Here is a 21,165-nt window from a genome sequence, read left to right as displayed (position 1 = left end):
TTTGAATCTTCATAAGTGATTTTCCTTCTCCTCTTGAGATAATCATATGGTTTCTCTTATTTGACCCATTGGTATGTTCTATAAACAGATTTACTAATATTAAAACAGCTTTGCATTCTTCAGTAAACCCTATTTGGCTATGGTAAATTATTCTTTTAATATACTGTTGAATTCAATTTCCTGGCATTTTGTCTAGAATTTGCACATTTATATTTATGAGTGAGGTTGGTCTAGTTTTATTTCACACTGTCTCTTTGCCAGCCTCAGTGACATTCCGGGCTCTTCCTCCCAGGGATTTTGTGCCCCCCTGGTTGGGATTTGAGCCCTGAACTATTTTTCATAAACCATAGGCTTTACAACAGTCCACGTGGCTCATTGAGTGTGAGGAAATTATAGGAATGGACACAGATATGGTGAGAAATTCTAGACGCCCGAGGCATCACTTAAATCACTCTGGACATTTAATAGGGCCTACCATGTGCCAGCTGCTGAAATATTCAACCTGAAGCTTAAATAAGCTTCTCTGTGGGTAGAATTTAGATGAACCATGAGAGTCATTTGAAAATAGAGACTGTGAGAGGAGACAGGAAAGGCCATCTCATCTACCTGTATCTTAAGGTCGGGGGCGGGTGTGGGGGCGGGAACCTGAAGTCCAGAGAAGGGAAGAGACCTGCACCCAGAATATGATCCAGGTGTCCCTGACTCTGTCCCTTGCTCTTTCATACACAGGACAGCCAAAAACAAACAAACAAACAGAAAAGGTCCAGACTCTGGTGAAAAACATGTTTCAGGCCCCTCAGCAAGAGTGGACAAGACAAACATCTTTACAAGGTTTGTATTTGTATGCTGTATGGTTAGATGCCAGGTCCCTTCAAGATCCTCTGGCCTCAGGAAATTCTACAGACTTCTGCCAGCTTACACATCCTACATTAGTCCTGTTCAAAGATAAGAGACCATCAAATATAGCCTGAAACTTAAGCCAAGGCTTCTGGAGCCTGGCTGCAGACTACATGTATTAACTGTGTGATCTCAGATTGTAAAGCCTCAGTTTCTCATCTATAAAATGGGATAATAGGAGTGTTTAAAGTTAAACTAGTTCTAGGCTCAGAGAAGCACTCATTTGTTTCTGTAAAGAACCTGCTCTGGGCCATGCCTGTGCCTGATAGTGAGACTACAGAGATAACAGTGGTTCAAAATGATATGTTTTATTGCAGTGTATCTGTATCTGTTCCAAATACATGACTTTTTGTTCATAGGAATGGCATCTTTAAAAAGTTCTATCTTTTATTTTTCTCTTGAGGTTATATTTAATAGAACAAAAGGTCTTTGGATAATTACTAAGAAATCGCCTCACCACCATCTCCAGGCTCTATGATTTTCAGGTGGGGGTTTCTGGTGATTTCCCAGCTGGGCTCCTCTCTCCAGTGCAGCCCGTAGTCCTGGGGGGATCTCCTGCGACTGCAGTCCAGTGCAGCAGTCTCAGGTTGGTCAATGTGAATCCCCATTTCCACATCAGGGAGGCATCCCCTCACCTGTGGGTGTTTCCCCAGGCCATGCCTGGAGGCAGAGCTGAGCTCTCTGGCCTGTGTGGCTATCGTCTTGTTTTGCAGTTCAGTGTCTGCAAAACTTTCCCTTGCACGTGGTGCCCACCTCCAAGTCCCCAACACCAGCATCTCCATGGTCTCCATCTTGTTACTCTCCAGAACATATAACAGACCAGGGACAAATCCTGTTCCATGCAGAAGTCCGCAGACAGCTCTGACTTTGTAACAGCCCTGGCCAGGGGAAGAGTGGACCCAGGGTAAAGAGGAGGCCCTGATGCACAGCAGGAGATGTGATCTGGAATGAGCAGGCAGAGCTTTGCTTTCACCTTGACTGTCACTAACTCACTGAGTGGCTTTGACTAAGTCTGTTTTCCTCTCTTGAGGAAATGAGGGTCTTGGTTTCCTCATTTTGTACAATGAAAACCCTTCCTACAGCATCAATTTTCCTGGGCCTTTGGCTTTAAAACAAGGTAGGTGAAGACAGAAGGTCTTTGGGAAGGTTAAAGCTGTCATGATCATCGCACTCTTACTGGTTGAGGTTTTGTTGAATTAACATCCAATATGAGAAGATGCCTTAGTCCGCAATCATTTGGTTACTGAGAATAGAAACCATCTAAACTCCCCTTAAGTGAAAAGATAGAGGGGAATGTCCAGACACCCAATTGTAGAGGAATTACAAATGGCTTCACAGAGACTGAAGGTCATCAGGTGACTTCTTTCTCTTTGTTTGGTGCCATGTGCCCGCCTCTGCTCTAGTCTTCTCTTGGTAGACCAGTTCCTTCCCTAGGGCCTGTAGTTAACCTCCCCTACTGCAAGGTTCTGCCTGGTATGGGCACCAGTCTGGCCCTGGCTTCTCCTAACCTATAGCTATGATACTCAGCCCCACAGAACTGTCTCTGTGAGTGAAGAACCAGCTTGGGTGAGGGGTCCACCCTCAGTCCGATCACGTGTGTGTGCTGAGTAGGATCCCATGGTACTGAGAACTGAGATCAGTGTGGTGGGTCCTGGGGAGAAGGTCCTCTGAGGGGTAGCCTAGTACTCTACTGGAGCTAAGTCATCTGTTTCAATGTTTCATTTTACAAAGAAGTAAAATGAATCATGGAGTTGAAATGACCAATAAAGGTCACACAGAGAATTAATGGCAATGCTGTGACTTGAATTCAGTCCCCCCAGTCTATAACAGAGGCATCGCTGCAGCTCTTCTGTAGTTCAGATGCAGAGGAGTGTTGATGCTTGGTGGATGTGCTCTGTAATGGAGACGTGGAAATCAAAACAACATAACTCTGTAGCCAGGCTGGACGTGCCAGGTGTGTCTTCATGAGACCGGGAGTTACTGTAGGTGGGCAAGGGCTGCCTGCCATGAGTGGAACACTGATACAATTCTGGGGTCCCACTCTGAAGTCTGCAGGCTGGGTGAGGAGGCACCAGATGGATTTGCACAGCAATCTGGGGGACATTCTGGGGGCTGATTTAATGCCTCTCCCAGGGCTCCCTAGAACTGGGCGGACCATTCCTACAGTGTTTGTCAGCCACGAGGAGGCCTCCCCACGATACATCTTGGATGTCTTCTGTTGCCTCCCAACTTTCCACCTCCATATATGGTGACAGAAAGCATGTGCCATACCCTGTACCCACACCCTCCCAACTGCACCAGAAAAGGGAATGTTTATTTTGAGAAATGGGGCAGGTTCTGGGGATGTACCAAGCAAACAGGCAGTGTTTCTGCCCTGAAGGGGCTTCTGACCTAGAGCAGAGGGCAGACAGAACCACACTATGCTATGTGCTGTGAAAGGAAGGGGCAGGAAGCTATGAGAACACCTGGGGGGTCCCTGACCTGGCTCAGAGAAGGCCTGCCAGGATGACCTCCCTGAGGAAGTGCTTGGGCTGAGAACTGAAGGATGAGTTATGACCATAACTAATATTTTTGAGCACACACTAAGTGCTCTGTGAATGTTGGGTCATTTATTTGTCTAGCTAAAGGTTCTATTGTTGCCTCCATTTCACAGATGAGGAGACTGAGATACAGTTAGCTTTTGCCAAGTGTCTAAGACTACACAGTTAAAAAAAAAAAAAAAAAGAGGAGGGTACTATACAGCTGGAGATTCAAAGCCTGTCAGTCTGACTGCAGAGTCTGCACGAGTAGCCACTAAACCGCAGCAGCTGTTAAGTAGGCAAGGGTGTGAAAATGACAGAAGGGAGGCTCAGAGAAGGCACTGAGAGAAGGCCAGACTGGTGGAACCCAGCCAGTGAATTGCGGCCACGGCCAATATGAGGCCTGGGGCCTTGCAGGACCTTGAAGAACGTTGTAGGGGCTTGTGGACCACATTAAAATTTGAGTTTTTATTCTGACTGAAATAGGTAGGAAGACAGAGAAGGAATTTAAGGACAGGAAATACAAAATGAAAATTGTATTTTAAAAAGACTATTCTGTTGTATTTGTGGAATGGTGAACAGATTGGAAGGGGGTAGGAGAAGATGCCAGCAGACAAATTTAGAGGCCACTACAGGGGCCCAGAGGAGGGGCCATGGCAGTCTGAGGGTGGGGAGGCAGCAGTGGAGAAGGAGAGAAGTGGGAGGGAGAACTGGGGAGTTCTTTAAGAGGGAGGATTGACAGTCTTTTGTAATATGGGGGCTGCAGGAGAGGGAGGTGCTGAGAAGACTCCTCGGATTCTGGGTTGTACATCTAGATGGAGACTGGTGCCATTCACTGCCATAGAAGGCGCTGGAAGGATGGACTTATTTTCTGTACTTGTCCACACTTTTATGCATGTATGACTCTCAAATTCTAAGGATAATTTTACTTTGAGGATGTTTAAGAATAGTAATGTGTAAGAGGTGGTTTCATGGCTCTGGGAAATGAGAAAATGGCAACCTGGTATTTTCTGTCACTTATGGATCTGCACTGTTACTAAAAACATGACTTAGAGGGTGGAGCCGGACGCACCTCACCCCCAAGTGGGCCAAAGGGAATGAGATTCTTAGGCAGTCTTTCTGAAGGCGTGGCCTCAGCCCTGGCTTTCCAAGCTCACTTGGCAGGAAATTCAGAAAATTTATACTACTGGCTAGAATTCCACATTCCCCAAATCCAGGTTCTCTGAGGGAGGCCTAAGTATGGAGGAACATCCATGTAATCATATGTAGCAGGCATGAAGCAGGGGGACAGAAATGTACCAGGGAAGCTGTGGAAAATTTCTACTCCAGCCATTGTAGATGGGAAAAAATTTGGAAACAGAGGACTAGGAAAAAGCCACCAAATAAACGAACTTCAAGTAACAGGGAGAATCATTCACCTCCTACCCGCCTAAAAACCCCTCTTCCAGCAAAGAATTTCCACACTCATCACAGGCAGGTTCCACACTCATCACAGGCAGGTTGAAGCAGGTTGTATTGGATACTGTCATATACGTCCAGATCCCCGCTTTGGGAATGAGGCACTCATTCCTCCAGCAGCTGGGAGTAGTGGCTGCTGACAGCTCACAGCTGAGGCCCCTTTGGAAATTGCCCCCTATCTCCCAAAGTCATGCACTCTTCCCCGAGGCAGCCTTGCCTTCCTTCCAGACAGCCCTGAAAGCCATCCCAGCTCCATACAGAATCAGTTCCTGTTGCAACTGCCTCTCAGCTCACCTTCTCCCTCCATCCCACCCCCCTTCCCTCACTCCCAAGAACACACCCCAGTAAATCTCCTGCATGTGCAGCTCCATCTCATAGCTGTTTTCTGGGACATTTGACCTAAGACATTGTGCTGGCTTTGTAACGTGTCAATTTGCTTGCTGACATGCAAGGATTCCCTTTGCATGTGTTTCTGGTTAAGGTGGGTGAACTAGGAGACCCTCTGAAGATTTTTCGGGGGCAAAAGGGAGGCATCATGTAGCACATGCACACTGTTGTTAACCTGCTGACTCACCTCCTTGGTGTGAAGCAATAGTTGGGCCAGGTGTGAGTATTTAGCTCAGGGTTGAGGGTCTGGTCTATGCAGGATTTCCTCTTCACCAAGGTCAGAGGCAACAAGAATAGCAGGTTCCAGCCTGTCCTTGTGAGGTCCCAGCTTGTGCCTGTGGGATTCCAGCCTGTTCATAATCCTCACTTCCTGATGCCTGCCTTGTGGTCTTTAAGTGCCACCATCAGACACAGAGATGGTCTTACCTGGACTATTTAACCAGCTCCCACAATGCAGAGGTCAGTTACCTCTAAAAGCTCTGTTAATCTCTCTCTCTATCGCTACCCCCACCGCCTTGCACCTCTCTCTATCTCTCCTACTAGTTCAGCTTCTCTGGTCCAACTCTGACTGACACATTCTAGACACGGAAAGGGTAAAATTCCCGCACAAACTAGTGCAGTAGCTAATAGGGTCAGGTTTAGTGAGAACAACAGGAGCTTAGCTGACAAAGTCTGCTCTTTGAAGAAACAAATATGAGCAAGAAGTATGTCCACCCTGGTGCCAGGATGTGGAAGACCAGGTTATCCCGACCCAGAAACAAAGGTGAAACAAATGGGAGGGCATCACACGACAGAGCTGGGCAATATTAGATGAGACCCTGCCCAGCCACTCCTGATTTAAGGCTGCACCAGTGTCTAATATGGAGGGGCTGGCGGTTAAATCCTTACCTCTCATCTGCCACAGCGTAATACTCAACTCTGGATGTGTGAGCATATATAAAATAATATACAAGTTCATTCCATAGTTTGCCTCAGTTTTCAGTGCCTCCTTTTGTGTTCCATCAAAGGCCCTGAATTTAACTACCCCTCCCGGCCCCCAGCTAACTGGGGCACTGCCCAGGTGTGGCTAATCAGAGGAGCCTCCTCCTGCACAGATTCAGGTATGAGCTGAGGCTTTTCCTCAGAGGTTTTTGCCTTTTCCAAGAGCATCTGTTTTGTAGGCATGCTTGCCCCTCTTCTTTCAGGAAATAGTTACTGTACTTTTTAGCTTTTGAGCGTGACTGAATGCTGCCCCTCAGGGTTTCCTGGGTTGGGAGTGATTTTCCCAACATGGAAGGATGAGGGATAATCTAGGCGTAAGGAGGGGAAGCAGAAACAGAAGGTTTCCAGCTGAGTAATGAGAGGGGGGGAAAGAATAATAGCCTCAAAGGAGAATGGGAGGAAGAGGGTTTATTAGCCACTATTTGAAAACATAATGGTCCCAGAGCAGAATTCTTAATAGATTCAATGGTTTTTACACATATTTTACCTGCAAAGCTGGAAAAAGCATGTGAGAAAGGAATACGGAAACTCCTGAGGACAGCTTAACTTTCGATTCTGCTCTCCTTAGAAGATCCAGTCTCTTGCTCTTTAGCCCTTAGGGCTTTATCCAGGGATTCCTTGCCTCTTTCTTCTCAAACCGTCCCTCCCTCAGAGGATCAGACTAAGTATAGTGGAGCCAGTTCTCTTGGGAAGGCGGTGCTGCTTGGAGGCTGCTCAGGAATGCTTCTGAAAGGGCTGAGAAATCCTTTCTTTTTCTGTCCAACTCCCCCAGCTATTAGCATATCTGCCCACTTTGGTAGGCTACAAAACTTCCCCGCCCCCGCAAAAGATATTCACCTCCTAATCCCTGGAACCCGTGATTACTTGATGTGGCTAAAAAGGGCCTTTGCAGATGTGATGGTGAATCTTGATGTGGAGAGATCATGTGGATTATCCAGGTGGGACCTGAGAGCAATCACATGATCCTTATTGGAAGGGGGCAGGAGTAGATTTGACACTCACATAGAGAAGGCCACAGGAAGATGGCACAGACAGAGACATAAAGACGTAAACTTTGAAGATGGGAGTGATATGGCCACAAGCCAAGGAATGCCAGCAGCTGTTAGAAGCTGGAGGAAGAGACTCCAGGGGAGAGCAAGACCCTGCCAACACCTTAATTTCAGGGCAGTGATATTGATTTCAGACTTCTGGGCTCTGAAACTGTGAAAGAATACATTTCTCTTGTTTTAAGACACCAAGTTTGTGGCTTCTTTGTCACACAGCCACAAGGACCTAATATATAGAGCCTTTGTGTGCTTCTGTGGAATGTCTCCTACATTAACCCTGGGAGAGTAGGGACCTCCAGAGAAACGGTGTGGGGAGGACAGTGTGCAGAGATCTCAGTCCCTGAGCAGGTAGGTTTGCTGGTGGGAGGGAACTGAGTTTAGACCTCGAAAAAGACCACTGAGTACAATGAGATAGGACAGCCCAAGGGCTGTTGATTTGAACACACATGTGTTTATATTCTGGTGTGACTTCTGATTTGTTATTTCATTTTAAGCATACTATTTAAACTTTTTGAGTTTCCTTCTCTGTAAAACAAGAAAAATAATATATACCTTATCAGCTATAGGAAGAATTTAATGGGATGAGGCAAGTTAAAAATACTGTGCATAATTCTAGCACATTTAAATGCTAAGAAGGTGATTCCTACAAGAAAAGAAAAGGTATGCCAATTCAGATATGGTTCTAGCAAGTCTAGCTTCTGGGAGGACAAATCCTTGTGGTCTGACTGCCAAATTGTACCTCAGTTCACAAGGTTGCCAGAGCTGCAGTCAGTGTCAAGATGGTGTCTGTGTTCAGGATATAGGAAGTGGAATCAGGCTGAGGGAGGGAAGGTGGCAGGGTCCAGGTAGATTCTAGGCACCAGTCCTAGAGGGTCCCAGGGTAGCAGGCAGCAGGACTGGCTACATCATTTGCCAGGCTCAGTGCAAAATGAAAATGTGGGGCCTCTTACTGAAAAATAAGAATTTCAAGACAGCAATAGCAGAGCATTAAACCAAGCATGGAGCCTTTTTGAGAACAGCCCCTTCTGAACACAGGGTCTTGTGCAATGGCATAGATTGTAGGTTCATAAAACAAGCCCTGCAAGGTTTGAGACTATGGGGAATTCAGCATAAAGTCCAGCCCGAGAAAGGCAGAGTCCTGCTGAGTCCCAAGGCAGTGCTGCTCAGTCCCGATGTGCATAGGAATCACTAGCCCCTCTATGTTCATACTATTACTGATAACAATAACAACACCAGTGACAACATTACCTTAGTAGCCTGTATTTATTGAGCACAAACCATGTGCTAGAAACAAAGCTAAGTATTTTACAAGGCATTATCTTTTTCTCCCTGGTTTGAAAAGAATTAATACCAACCTACGCCAGGTGATTTTCAGTGATCTTATTATATATTAACTAATTTAAAGGCATATAAATGTTTTACTATTATTTTTCATGCATCATCTTGCATATGCCTTCCATCATCCCTCTAGCTGGTACCAGCACATTATGCCCATTTGACAGATATGGAAACTGAAATTGAGACAGTAACTTGCCTGTTATCTGTCTGGGTCCAGAGTCCATGCTCTCAAGCTCTCAAGTAGTTCATCCTCATTATAAATAAACTGAAAGGGATTGAATGTTGGTTAACACTAAACAATCTACAACATGCTTTCATGCATGGTAACTCACTACAGCCACCTGTGAAGCATTGCCGGTGTCCAGTTTATGGATGAAGAGATTGAGGCCTGGGGGTGTTAAGTGAGCTGTCCAAGTTCACAGCCAGTAAGTGGGAGAAGCCAAGCCCAGGGGCTGTGGGCTCTGGGAGCACACCATGCTGCCTCTTTTTCATTGGAAGGACAAGGGAATGAGGTGTATGCAAGGATCTGCATCCAGCTCCCAAGTCTGATGAGTCTGGGCAGCGGCTCCAGGGAAAGGAGGAGTCCAGGAACAGAGCAGGAGGGGGCGGGGTGGGTGGGAGGCTCTCCCAGGAGTGGCCTTTCCAAAAGCAGGCGCTGTACTCCTGCTGCCACTGAGGAGTCAGACGTTCCTTCTTCTGAAGGACTCTCCCCTGTTTCTAGTGAGCACTCCCCTTCCCCAGGCCAGACAGGCAGCTGAGCAACAAGGGCTAAGAGAGAGTTCAGACTCTCGGGCTTGAAGCCTGACTCTCTCTCACTGGCAGATTTTCCTCAGTTTCAGTCAAGTGGAATTAATAATAGTGCCCTTCTAACAGGCTTGTTATAAGGATGAAATGAATTAATCCACATATATCTCGGAGAAGAGTGCTCACCTCAGAAGAAGCACTTAAGCAATGTTGTAAGTAGGTGTCCTCTTCCTGCAGAGAGCTCTCATCCTCGGGTGTTGGTTGGGATCATAGCAGGTCCCCCTGAGCTGAGAGGCCAGCTTCCTTGTCTGAGCAACTCTCAGCCTTCCCCTGCTTGGCTAGGCCCAGCCCTGGACCCCGTTCTCTTCCTCATTTTCATTCTGCCAACATTTTGGCAGCAGCTCATTGTTGAGATTCTATGAGATTCTTTTTTATCCACATGGATTATATATAATCTTCAAAGAAAATGACACCAATTTTCTCTCCAAGTGTGATAGACTAGATCAGCTCCCATCGGGGTAAGGAGGTCTCAGTTCTGGTCCCGGCATTACTATTTGTTAGCTGTGTGATTTTGAGGATAGCATCAAAATTCTCTGGGCCACGGTTTTCTTGCTAAACAAGGAAGGAGTTGGATTTATTTATTTATTTATTTTTTTGAGATGGAGTCTCACTCTGTCACCGAGGCTGAAGTGCAGTGGCACAATCTCGGCTCACTGCAACCTCTGCCTCCGGGATTCAAGTGATTCTCCCACCTCAGCCTCCTGAGTAACTAGGACTACAGGCATGCATCACTGCACCCGGCTAATTTTTTGTATTTTTAGTAGAGCTGGGGTTTCACCATATTGGCCAGGCTGGTCTAGAACTCTTGACCTCGTGATCCACCCGCCTTGGCCTCCCAAAGGGCTGGAATTACAGGCGTGAGCCACTGCACTTGGCCGAGTTTAATTTTTGAAAAGTGCCCTGAGCCATCACTCCATGCCAGATAATGTATGGTGGGGGTTGGGGGGCACTGGGCCGGGGGCACCAGGGGATGTAAAAACAAAGATTCCAAGCCCCCCCTCAAAGAGCTGCACTCTGGGGCAGAGGAACACCATGGTGAAAGGACACATCATCTCCTAGCTATGTTTGACTCTGGCACTCTAGAATTATCCCTATTGTCACCCTTGACTCCTAGCAATGCTATCATGCTAAACAGTGAACAAATATGTCTGTTACTAGTCTTTGCTCTTTCAGCAGGTATCTGTTCTGTCTAAAGAAAAACTTCATTAGACAATCCAAGTTCTGAACCATTGGTTTAGCATGGTATACGTCCCCCTAAAAAGGTCCTCTTACTGATCGAAGACCAAGGTTATGGTAATGGCTTCCAAAGTTCAGATTCAGATATTAGATGTGGCCCTGAGTTTCTGGGGGTTGGTAATACCAGAGACATTCTCCCAGCTCATCTATACCCTTTTCCAGGAGGCTTCTGCCTGATATTTCAAATCAGTAGGCCTGGAGGCTTCAGTCTCAGTAATTCAACAACTACAGCAGCTGGTTCTTTTCCCTTAAGATTTAATACTTGTCATTTATCTATGTCAAAACTGTAAAGGAGCAAGTTTCCAAAGACAGATTTATTATGTGTGCTGAGTGTCTCAGGTGCAGCAGTGCATATAGATGGGCCGAATTCCATATTTTCCGTGGGTTTTTGTTCTATAAAAATAGCCACTTTTACTTTGCATTCAGACAAGTGAGAAATATACAGTCTTGAGCTGTGAGTCACCACGGGGCACTTACAGACAGTAACATTTTTGTGAGACTGGGCTCTAGCCATTGGGTCCAGGATCAGCTGCCTAGCTTGTGCATGGGTTGGCTTAGGCAAGGAGCAAGTTGTAACCAAAGCTAGCTACATAATTTGTGAGGCTCAGTGCAAAATGAAAATGTGGAGCCTCAAGGTTAAAAAGCAAGAAAAAAAGTGCTGTTATAGATAAAGCTTTTTTCTTTCTTCTGCAGTCTCTCTCCCAGCATGTCATAGCGTTTTTCATTTGTTATTTAACATCATTCTAAGAAAAATGAAAGTTTTCAATTATTAGCGTGAATTTTACAGTTTATCTTTACATTGTGCAAGGCAAATATAAATGCAAATATAAAAGCACTTAATGTGTATGTGGAATCACTGAACTTATACAATTTGCATTTTGCAGCCCCTCCCTAAAAGGTGCCTTGAACTGTCCAGAAGAGACAAACCGAAGCCCGGCACTGGAAGGGAGGAAAAGAGAGATGACCCTCTCCCCGCAACAAGGTATGTTGCTGGCTGTAGCTGGCTGAGGGAGGGCTCCAGGTGTGGGGACACTTGCAGGGGAGTGTGGAGCTTCATAAGTGCCCCGGACCTCTGTCCCTTGATGGAAGAGGCATCCGCACTCTTCCTGCTTGAGCCAAGGAACCCTGCCTGAGGCAGCCAGAGGCAACTGGGGCTGTGGGTCTGAAGAAATTAAGCCAGACATCTTTCCTTTCCACGGTCTCTCAACCCTTCAACCCATGGCAGTTGGCTTCCCTGGATTTTTGAACCTATGTGCTGGGATGTGCTTGGTACCTGGATTGAGTAGGTGAGACTCGATCCCCTGGAGATGGGGCCTCCAGCTAGCCATCCAGCAGGTGTGTAGGGGTGCTGCCGAGCCTCACTACCAAGACTTGGGTGTGCACTGGGCCCCTGACTCTCCTTGTGTCCTGTCTGAGGTGGAGAGCAGACACAATTGTGCGGTGGGGCCTGGGGGAGAGAGAGACCCCACAGCCCCCGCTGAGAACCATCCTGGAAAGGTACCACAAGTAAACTGAGGTCCTAAGCCCCTGTGAGTGCCCCATTATCCCATCAGACCTCACAAAACACAAATTCAAAGATACAAGTCTTAAGAATTTCAAGATGGTGACCACAGAGCATTAAACCTCCTGAGGAGGAAGCCCCTGCCCCTGAGGCTGCCCTGACTGTAACCCTAGATCCACAGAATGGCTTGGGACTGACACTACCCTACTTAGTAATCCTTGAAGCTCTGACCCTTTCAGGACCATCACCCAGCAGGCCAGTGCGTTTCAGGGCCATGACAAAGAGGGGAACAAGGAACAAATATTGGAGACAGGGGCAGACCCTATCATCTGTGTTACCTCAATAAAGTCATTCCATTTTCCTACATTTACCTTTTACCACAGGGTGAGGAGGATGGTGTCTACCTTTCTCCTTTGCCTCCCCAAGATATTAAACACAGAATGCTAAAGGAAATATATGTGGGTATCTCCAATCCTTAGAAAGCAGATGTCATATAATCACAGGGCTGAAGAGAAACTGAAAGCCAGCTGGGTCGATTTCTTACTCCAGACTTCAATTCCTCCTTCAACATTCCACTAAGAAATCGATCGGCCTCTGCTTGAATCTGTCTTGTGACAGAGAGCTTACTACCTTTCAAGGTATCTCATTCAATGATTGGATAATTCCTATTGCTGTAAAGTGCCTAGAATAGTGTCTAGCACATATTAGGTACTCCATAAATATTTGTTTTTTTCTTTCATAATTGAGATTTTATTGTTTGCATTAAGGATCAGTGAACAGACATTTCAATTTTTACACAATTCTTAACATACATACCAACAATCTAAAAAGTCATTATTGTAATTCCTTTTTAAAGTTGTTCCAGTGATTTTCCAGCTTAAAATTTGGAGGCAATTTTTCCTTAAAAGGCTATCAAATACCACTATCTTCACATATTAATCAACTGTTACATAGTCCCACCAATTCAAAATTGTATAGCATATATACCACATACTCAAATTTTCAATCTTCCACAGCACATGAACAAAGTTATTAGGGAAACAGGACTGTGACCAAAGATGGTACAGAGTGCACACAATTCTGACAGGGAGAGCCATGTTCAAGGGCTAGCTTTCTTCAGGAAACAATTCTACTGAAAAACAACATGGCACTAGAAGTAATTTAAAATGTCCAAGACGTTAAATGCAGGACTGTGACTCTATGTTGCCATTCAGTATGCATTATATTATAGTATATAAAAACTAACCCCCCATCTAACACCCAAGACAGTCAAAGCCTCTCATAATTCAATATCCCACACTATCTTCTGGTTGTACCAAAAAATAAACAACCAGCGAATGACTTTACCTCTTAAAAAGCATATGCTTAAAAAATGGGATGAGGTGGGATTCCCTCCTTAAAAACGTTTCTAGAGTTACTAAAAAACTTGCATTTACGAAATAGTTGATAAAAATACTCTTCTGGATTGTACAAGAAGGGAGACAGGGGCCGCTAAGACAGGGTACATGCTATTAATCAGACCAGGCTTCTTTCTTTCTGGCATCATCAGAGGCTGAGCTCTCTCCGATTTTAGTTTCTCCATTTTCTGCAGGTAGATGTTCTTTAGTTTCTTGGTTAGCCACTTGGCCTGTTTTCTCTTTGCTCCCCTTTTCTCTTTTGTTTGCACTTTTTTTGTCTGAAGATGTGTCCTTTCCTGCTGCCTTTTTGGCTTCGTTTCCACTTTTGCAGGAGCGGATTTAGCTGAAAACCGCACCGATCCCCTCTTGGGCTCTTCCTTGGCTGCCCCTTCGGTGCAACTGCCCTTCCGTAGTTTCCATCTGAAGAGTTAGCTCTCCCTTCTGGTGCAGAACAGGAAAGCCTAATCTGTCTTCCATGAGATTCAAGAGGCAGCTCCTCCTGGGGCCTCTGTGGGTATCCTCCGTGTTGCTCCTAAGCTCTTATTCCTCAGGTAAAATGGTGCTGAGTCTACTCACCATCGGACTGTGGCGCCTAGTATTGGACACCACATCCCTGATGTACCCTGACACCTCATTTCTCTCCCACATAGAACCTAGTGGGCACTGTGCCCCCGCATCTATTTGAAGAACTGCTCAAGAGGCTTTGTGGGAGGTCTGGCTCTTCCTCACCCCCTCCGGACTTGACGTGCCTGCCCCCCACCAACCCGCATACTTCCGGTCAGGCAGCAATCAGCTCGCTCCTCACGGGGATCAGCTGTGGTGACTGAGGCTGGCTTGCTCTTGCAGCCCCAGGAACACAGAGGTTCATGCTGAAGAACCAAATGGTTCCTACAGTACAAGCCAGTGCCAGGCACTCCGCAGGAGGCATCACTGGCACCTCCTAATTGATGAGCAGTCCAGCTCTGAAGCTGCGAGCTCTAAAGCCAGATACCTCCTCCAGGTGACTCTTTCTGATCTTCCTGTCCCAGCTGAATAGAGTGAACTTCAGTGTTTCTGGCCTCCAGTTCCTGAACTCTGCTTCTTCTAAGGCAGGTAAGGCAGTTTTGTTCCTCTGCTGGAAGGATAATTTCAGGCCTCCGTATGCCACATGCTGGTCCTTTTGCCTGGAATGCTCTTCCTGTCTTCTCTGCTTTCTCCTTCAAGTTTTAGCTTAGGCGTTGCCTTCTCCGGGAAGCTCTTCCTGACCCCCATTCCTACCCACAGTGAGTCACTTGCTCTCTGTTCCTCACTTCCACTATGTTTCTGCCTGTCTCCATCATTCTACTCATTAGCCCAGGTGGCAATTATTTGTTGTGGTGTTTGTTGCAGGCAAAGATGGTCTTGTTTGTTTTTTTTGGTTTTTGCATTTTGCTACTAAATGTGTTTTTGATAAATGAATAAATACAATAACACCACAATAATAGCAGCTAAAAATTATTTATTGAGCATTCAGTATGTGAATGCACATGCATTTTCTTAAGTATTCCAATAACCCTGTACCATGGTTATTATCTCAGTTTTAAAGATGTAGAAACAGGCCCAGATGAATTATGTAACTTGTTCAAGCCCATGCTAGCAGTTTGTGGCGAGTCTGGGACTTAAAGCTAGGTCTTTTAAAAAAATTATTATTCCAAAGTCTTATTTTAAACTTTGTAGTATGAATGTTGATCCCAAAGATTTTAAGTACTCCTGAATGTTGTATCTTGCATCTAAGAAGATAGGTAGATCTCGGAAAAAATCAACTGCTTAGAATGCCTTTTGCATAGAACTGCTGCTAATATTTCTTTTTGCCAATAATAGAACTTAGACTCATATTAGGCAGTGCAATGTAGCGGTTAAGAACTCAGACTTTGGAGTCTGCCAGACCTGAGCTCAAATCCTAGCCCTGATACTAGTATCCTGTGTAAATTACCATAACTTGCCCAAATCATAGTTTGCTTATACGGTATATAAAAAGGGGCTAAACTATGTTGGAGAAATGAAACTGTTATTTACAGATGCCATGATTGTGTGCTTATAAAATCTAAAATAATCTACAAACTATGGTAGGCTGAAAAATGCACCTCCTACCCCACCTCCCACTCAGGATATCAGGTCCTAATTTCTGGAACTTATAGATGTTACCTTATTTGAAAAAAGCATCTTGGCAAATGTGCTGAACCCCCAATTCGCCTCAGTAGGGAAAGCACCAGGTTCACGAGGCCAAAGAAGAGACCCAGAGCTAGCAAACGAGACGCGGGGTTTTATTAGGGGTTCACACACAGGGGAGAGAGTCCAGTGGTGGTGGGCTGGGCAGGAGACCTGCCTTACCTACAGGAATGGTCCAGTGGCAGTGGGCAGGACAGCATAACCACATGGCCTAGTGGCGGTGACCTGGGCAGGAGAACCACAACTTCCTTTCTAACTGTAATGAAGTTAGAAAAACTTACCAATGTTACAAAACAAAGTCCAGAAATAGACTCATATATCTAATTACCTGATTTGTGATTAAGGTAGTGCATAGGAAAGAAGGCATAGTTTGTTTATTAAATGTTGCTCCATCATGCACTTTATATAGCATTTTCACTTAACAGCCTCCATCTAATGACCTCCACCTGGCAACCTTCATTTAACCCAAAACTCAAGGCCTCAGTCCCCTATACAGACCAGCCCGTGTCCCACAGGACTGGCCGGGGGCTCTGATGTTTGTGATAGAAAAGGAATGAATCTCCAAGCTGGCCACTACTAGATTCCCTAGCTCGGCACAAACATCCAGGTGCACCTGCCATACAGGGTCATTCTAAGAGTATGATTAAATCATTGCTTTTAGGTGCATTTACCTTATAGCAGATGTAATTAAGTTAGAGATCTTGTGGTGGGGAGATGATCTTGGACTATTTGGTTGGGGCTGTTGCATGTGTCCTTATATGAGGGAGGCTGAAGTTGGTCATACACACAGACAGAAGAGAAGGCCATGTGCAGATAGAGGCAGAGATTGGAATGATGTGGCCACAAGGAATGCCAGAGCCACCAGAAACTGGAAGAGGCAAGAAACAGATTCTCCTCTAGAGCATCTGGAAGGAGTATGGCCCTGCTGACACCTTGATTGTAGCCAAGATTTTGGACTTCTGGCCTCTAGAGCTATGAAAGAATAAATTTCCATGGCTTTAAGCAACTAAATTTGTGGCTAATTTATTGCAGGAGGCTTAGACAATTAATACACAAACTATTAGAATTAATAAATGTAATTAGTAAAGTTGTTGGATACAGGTCAATATACAAAAATCAATGGTATTTCTATCAGCAACTAACAAGTAAAAATTAAAATAAAATGTTATATTTATAATAACATCAATAAACATCAAATTCCTAGGATTAAATATAATAAAAGATGTACAACTTCAAAATATTATTGAGAGAAATTAAAGATGACTTCAATAAATAAAAAGATATATTATGTTCACGAATTGGAAACTCGACCTTGTAAGATGTCATTCCTTCCCAAATTAATATATTGATTCGATATAATCCCAGTAAAATTCTGGTAGTTTTTTTTTTCTTTTGCAAAAATTGATAAACTGATTAACAAGACCCATTATACATTTGTAGTGATTTAGACAGTATAGAACTGATTTAGACAGTATAGAACTGTTAGAAAAAGTTACCAATGGTACAAAATAAAGTCCAGAAATAGACTCATATTACTTGATTTGTGATTAAGGCACTGCATGGAAAGAGGGCATGGTTGATTTATTACATGTTGCTCCACTGATTATATGAAAAATATATCTTTTTCCTTTGTAGCCTTCCAGTGAGTGTGCAGTGGTACATCGTGACGTTCATTTGCATTCCCTTGATGATTAATGAAGTCAGGTACCTTCTCACATGGTTGGCTTTATTTTATTTGTTTATTTATTTTTCCACATGGATGTTTTCTTTGAGAAATGTCTACTCAAGCTTTCTGCCCATTTTTCTATTAGGTTGTCTTTTTCTAACTGATTTGTAAGAGTTCTTCATATATTCTGGATACAAGACCTTTGTGGGATATATGTGTTGAATTATATTTTTACCCTCTTATTGATGTCTTTTGAAAAACCAAAGTATATTTTGTCCTTGTATTTTTCTTTTTCAGGTTAGCAATTTTTCTGTCCTTTTAAATAGGTGAGCTTTGCTTACTCAAGGATCATGAAAATGTTATCCTAGGTATTCTTCTACAATTTTATTATCTTTTACATTTAGAGCTGCTATCCATCTGTTTTGATTTTGTATTTGGTATGAAATAGGAGAAGTAAAGGATAGCAGCTCTAAATGTAAAAGATAATAAAACTGTAGAAGAATACCTAGGATAACATTTTCATGATCCTTGAGTAAGCAAAGCTCACCTATTTAAAAGAACACAAAAATTGCTAGCCTGAAAAAGAAAAATACAAGGACAAAATATACTTTGGTTTTTCAAAAGACATCAATAAGAGGGTAAAAATATAATGCAAAAATGAAAAGATATTTTCAACACATATATCCCACACAGGTCTTGTATCCAGAATATATGAAGAACTCTTACAAATCAGTTAGAAAAAGACAACCTAATAGAAAAATGGGCAGAAGGCTTGAGTAGACATTTCTCAAAGAAAACATCCATGTGGAAAAATAAGTAAACAAATAAAATAAAGCCAACCATGTGAGAAGGTACCTGACTTCATTAATCATCAAGGGAATGCAAATGAACGTCACGATGTACCACTGCACACTCACTGGAAGGCTACAAAGGAAAAAGGAGGTTTCAAAGGCTGGTGAGATTGTGGGGCAAAGTGAACGCTCCTATACTAATGGTGGAAATATAAATTTGTATACTTCTTTTGGTAAAGTGTCAGTATTTAATAAAGCTGAACATATGCATGTCTTATTCTCCAGCTATTTCATTTCTAGCTATATACCCAAGAGAAATGCACTGAAGTAATCACCAAAACAATATGTGCTAGGATGATCATAGAACTATTTGTAATAGTAAAAATAAAATGGGATATTACCCATATGTCCAAAAACAGTAGACTGAATAAATTTTGTCTTATTCACATAATGGAATACTATACAGAAATAAGCAAAAATGGTCTATATTCATGTGACAATGCGAATGAATCTCAGACAACATAATGTTGAGTGAAAAAGGCCAGACCCAATACAGAACCTATTTGTTATTCCGTTTGTATAGAGAACAGAAATGGACAAAACGAATCCATGCTTCTAGATATTAGGACAATGGTCACCCTTGCATAGGCATGGTAACTGGAAGGGAACCCAAATAGGGACCTCAGAGTGCTTGTATTCTATTTCTTGATCTCAGTGCTGGTTACATATGCATTTAGTTTGTGAATATTCATTGGGGCCAATATCTATGTGCACTAGAAAAGTAAGTTATGCTTCAACAGAAAGTTAATAAAAACTTACCCTATATTCTATGGTGTTATGATGAGGATTAAGAAAAGTAATTTTTTAGCAAAGGTCCTGGCACTTAGCAAATATTAAAAGTGAAAACTATTTTTATTTTTGCTGTAAAACATAAGTTATTTTCTAATGATTATCTGCTACAGCTAATGCTAACAGCTTCATTTTTAAGTTGCTTGATATTAGTCTGACAAATGAAGGCCTGTCCAATCCTGATTCTGCTGCAGTGACTTTGAAATTTGTTTAAATTTGTGTAGCAGTGTTGAGCATCATGAGATTTGTGAGCTGAACCCTGGTGAACCAAAATGTCTGTTAACATGAAATTATTGCTCTCCATTTTGAATATTTTTCTAAAGCAGTTCTGGCAAGTGAGGCCAAGAGCCATGAAAGGGCCATAACTAAGGTTTTCCAGAATCACCTCTGACATGGGTTTGACATACAGGTGTGTTATCTAAGTGAGATTCAGAAATGGCTTCAGACAGGACTTTTACAGGTACCAGTGAGTTTGAGGAGAGTTAGAAATGCAAAATGTCCATGTTACCTGGCCCCTCAGCACATACTGGTCCCATTTGCACTCTGTACAAAGTTTCTTATTGTCTCCCTAATGTTATAATGATCCTAAGGCCAAATTCTCAGATGGACGCAGATGTAATTCACGTTGAGCATCACAGTTTATTTGCTTATACTCTTTCTTATTGTAGAAAGTCTCAAAGTGGTTTACAACTGCTATTTGAGTCATATTTAGGGGTACCTGCTAGGCTGTGACCTCCCTCCTCTAAGAACTGCCTCTCTCAATTATAGTGGGGGGCCTGGAAATTGTGTTTACACCTTATTAACCCTCCCTCCATACGGGAACAGAACTGGTGGAGATGGCTGACCTAAGATGGGCCAATTGCAGTCTTTCTCCTGAGAATTTGAAATTAGTACCTAAAAACAGCAGTCTCTTTCCACTAATTGGCTTGACTGAGACCTTGTCAAATTACCTGTTTTCACAGAGAAGAAAAGAAAACTGGTTTATGGAGGAAGACAGAATGAAACAGATGCATAGGAGAAAGTAGAGGGAATCTTTGGGGAAGAGAAAGGTAAGAGACTAGGAGAGGGAATGCTTTGATTTCTTATATTTCTCTCAATCCTGGTATTTGTTCTTCCTCTGATCCAGCTATACTGCCTCTCCTGTGTCCGTGAAATAACCCCATGATGTTTAGTTTAGACTCCTCCCATTATGTTTAGTTTAAGTAAGCTCAGGTAGGCTGCCCACAGTCTCCAACTAACATAGAACATGTTGCCACAAGATAAAGTCACATCTAAAATGTGTTGACAAATGGAAAATGAGACCTGAAGGCTAGGATGGTGTCTTGGGAGAGATGATACCAGTGGAAGCCACAAGGCCCAGTGAATTTGCTGCTAGCAGCCAGCATATCTGGCTTTCAGTTTTCTAGTGGCCAATGCCAAGGAGCAGGACTCCTCAGGCATCAGTGGTTCTCAACCCTGGCTGTATGTTAGGGACACTGGGGAGCTTCTGAAAAATACTTCCAGGCCCTACCCCAAGAGACAGTGATTTAATTGGTCTAGGCTGGCATCTGTATGTTATAAAAGCTTACTAGTTATTCTAAAGTATGACCAGAGTGAAGAGCCACCAAGTTATACTATTCACAATATGTAGAAATAAAAGTAAACAGATAAACCAAACAAAAACAACTCCTTAAGAGAAGCACAGGAGTGGAACTGAGAGAGAAATTCCTCCTGTGGATTTTTAGTTGGAGGGCATGTGTGATACAAAGAACAATGTCCTCAATAACATCCCTATAGTAAATACTCAATTTTCCACAAATGGGAACTCGTGGAATTATCCCCAAGTACCACTCAGGAAAATCACCTCTATAGTCATGGGCCAAAGCATCCTTGCCACTTGGCTCCATCTCGGAATGTGTTTGAGAGGATTTAGAACAGATTCTTATGTAAGGACTCCAGAAATTAAAACAATTTCTTTTTCCATGAAGAGGGCCTGTGGTTTTGTATTAGTCCATTTTCACACTGCTGCAAAGAATGACCTTAGACTGGGTAATTTATAAATAAAAGATGTTTGACTCACAGTTCTGAATAGCTGGGGAGGCCTCAGGAAACTTACAATCATGGTGGAA

General features: G+C 43.6%; 1 long non-coding RNA gene across 2 annotated transcripts; it reads left to right on the top strand.

The window, feature by feature from the left end:
• The first annotated feature begins 738 nt into the window (after positions 1-738).
• LOC112427861 (uncharacterized) lies at positions 739-20,441 on the top strand. 2 transcript variants are annotated; one of them, XR_003019625.2, is made up of 3 exons: positions 739-831; positions 11,551-11,648; positions 20,020-20,441. It is a non-coding gene; the product is annotated as an uncharacterized lncRNA (long non-coding RNA). The 2 variants fall into 2 exon arrangements; XR_011610322.1 differs by lacking the exon at positions 20,020-20,441 and adding an exon at positions 14,215-14,264.
• The last annotated feature ends 724 nt before the right edge of the window (positions 20,442-21,165 follow it).

This window comes from Macaca nemestrina, chromosome 12, assembly GCF_043159975.1.
Source record: "Macaca nemestrina isolate mMacNem1 chromosome 12, mMacNem.hap1, whole genome shotgun sequence".
NCBI classification, from domain to species: Eukaryota; Metazoa; Chordata; class Mammalia; order Primates; family Cercopithecidae; genus Macaca; species Macaca nemestrina.
This window is presented reverse-complemented; position numbering and strand designations above follow the sequence as displayed.